The sequence below is a fragment of the Gopherus evgoodei genome, chromosome 1, assembly GCF_007399415.2.
Source record: "Gopherus evgoodei ecotype Sinaloan lineage chromosome 1, rGopEvg1_v1.p, whole genome shotgun sequence".
NCBI classification, from domain to species: Eukaryota; Metazoa; Chordata; order Testudines; family Testudinidae; genus Gopherus; species Gopherus evgoodei.
Genome location: NC_044322.1, coordinates 336,753,842 through 336,756,623, shown reverse-complemented (window position 1 = coordinate 336,756,623; position 2,782 = coordinate 336,753,842).

The window sequence follows — 2,782 nt, the reverse complement described above, 5'->3', positions numbered from 1 at the left end:
AAGATGTGCAGCAGCATCTTCAAGAGCTGATCATGAATGGTATCATTACAGAGTCCCGCAGCCCATATGCCTCTCCCATTGTGGTGGTCCGTAAGAAGAGTGGGAAAATCCGGATGTGTATCAACTACTGCACCCTAAACAGGTGCACTGTACTTGACCAATACACCATGCCTCGGGTACAAGATGCCTTGGACTGTCTGTTGGGGTGCCAGTGGTTCTCTGTGTTGGATCTTTAAGGTGGATACTACCAGATCCCTCTAGGAGAAGAAAATAAGAAAAGACAGCCTTCATTTGCCCGCTAGGGTTTTATCAATTTGAGCGCATGCCCCAAAGGGTTTCTGGACCACCTGCTACATTTCAGAGTCTTATGGAGAAAGCAGTGGGAGACATAAATTTACTGCAAGTACAAAGTCACCATCCAACATGGACAGTGGGCCCCCTGCAGCTAACCTACCCCTGCTCAGCACATCTGAGAGTGAGTCTGAGGAGGAAGACACTACCATGGTGTATCCTAGAATGGAAATGAGATTTTGATCTTGATCAGCTGAATTGAGGGAGAGCGCCACTTCTTCAGACCTAAACCTGATGGCAGAAGTATTTAGGCCCTTTGCTGGCACACCCATGCCACCAATGAGACTGGCCTGTGATGACACATCTAGGTTATTGTACAGTGGAGACATACAGGTGGAAAGTGTCCCAGATGTCTTGGATGTCTCACTATTAGAGTCAGAGATGCAGGGGCCTATGCCCATAGCTGAGGGATCCTCAGAAGAACCCTCATCATCCCTTGCCCAAAAAGATGTCCCCCCTACCCCTGCAATGCCCACTCTCAATAGGCGGGACAGGGTTATAGGGCCAGTAAGCTGGTTAACTTATGATGCACCTGGGGTGGCTAGTGAAGAACCAATACACTTAGTTCATAGGCTTGTGGAAGCCATAGTGGGTTTCCTGAGGCCCTTTGAGGGGAACTAATGAATTTGGTATAATATGGAGTGTGTTTTGCCAGGACAACAAATTCTTGGCTGGGGAGAGGATGTAAGCAGAGTCTGAATAAACTGTCCCCCTGACATCTAGTGGTGAGCTGTGGAAAAAGACTTCAGAAGCTAATCTTGTTTGCGTGGACACACTCACCCTGCCTAGGTGTTCAAAATGGTGGGATTGCTTGCCCAAATGATCACTTGTGGCTGGTGTTGGATCCCCAGTCTCCTTGTTAGGAGTTGTTATCCTTGTTGTGTGAAGCGAGGGCAGCAAAGAGGACATGAAATTGTAGAAAAGATCCTTGGGTCCCAATTCTGTAATCTCAGATCTGCTTAGGCTTCATCGGGGGAAGTTTGAGTCACAAGACTGAGGTCCTATTTATGCTGGTATGCCTTGAATATATTTGGACATTGGACTATATACGCTATGAACTATTTCTGAAAGAACTCTTTGCAACTACAAAGCTCACCATCTCTGCTATAAACCTGCACCTCAATGGATTGAATTTATGTCTATATGTATATTGAGCTTTTAACCATACTTTTTTTAAAATAAATTTTAGTTTAGTTAATTAGAACTGGCCATAGCGTGTATTTGGGTAAGATCTGAAACATTCATTAAGCTGGAGGTAATGTGTCTGATCCTTTGGGATTGGTAGAACCTTTTCTTTTACGTGATGAAATAAGATTTACAGAAAATTTCATCATATTTGATGTGGGTACCTGGATGGAAGCCTGAGGCTAGATCACTTTAAGGGAACTGTGTTGTTTGGACTTCTGATTAACCAGTAATGTAATAAAGAAGCTATTTTATGCTGACTTGGTAAATCTCAGGCTACGTCTTCAATATCCGCCGTATTGGCAGGTAGCAATCGATTGCTCGGGGATCGATATATCGCGTCTCATCTAGACGCGATATATCGATCCCCGAACGCACTTATATCGATTCCGGAACTTCACCAACCCGAACGGAGTTGCGGACTCGACATGGGGAGCCGTGGACATCGATCCCGCACCGTGAGAAAGGTAATTCGATCTTAGATACTTCGATTTCAGCTACGTTATTCACACAGCTGAAGTTGCGTATGAGATCGATTTTCCCCCTTAGTGTAGACCAGCCCTAAGTATTGGAATATCCAGAAGCTTTATGGGGACTGTCTGCCCCATTCTTTGCGGTTCACCCTAATGGAGTGACCATAGCTAGCTCCCCACTAGGACCCCAGTCACACCCTAGCTGCACCCTGACCACTCTTCCTGTCACCGGCTCACTCTGCCACATATTCCAGCACGGGAGGGGGTGATGTAGACTCGTGTGCATGAGGACTGAAGTCGTGGATGGGCCACCACAGAGCAGGATGATGCCCCATTGCATGAGCCCTGCAGGCAGAAGCTGTCCCCACCGCAGGCGCCAGACACCTGGCAGAGCACGTGCCCCCCACACTGGGGCAGGCGGACCCGGGGGTTGGGGGGTGGGACCAGCGAGGCTCTCAGGGTACGAGGCCGAAGTGCCCCTGCGGGAGCCCCGCTCTGGTCTAGTTGGGAAGAACGTTGCGACAGGAGATGAACGGGCTGGCTCTCAGGACAGCCTCAATTTGGCGCAGGGAGCCCTACGCGGACTCGGGGCCGGCCCGGGCCGTGAGTGGAGGGTAACGGCGGCGAGAGCCTCACTCTGGTCCTGGCTGGGGCAGGGACCCAGGTCCCCCGGGACAGGCTGGAGCAAACCAGGGCCAAGGGACGCTGCGCCTCAGCAGTCATCGCTCCTGAACTACGAGTCCCAGCATGCATTGGGTTCTCGCGCCACCCGC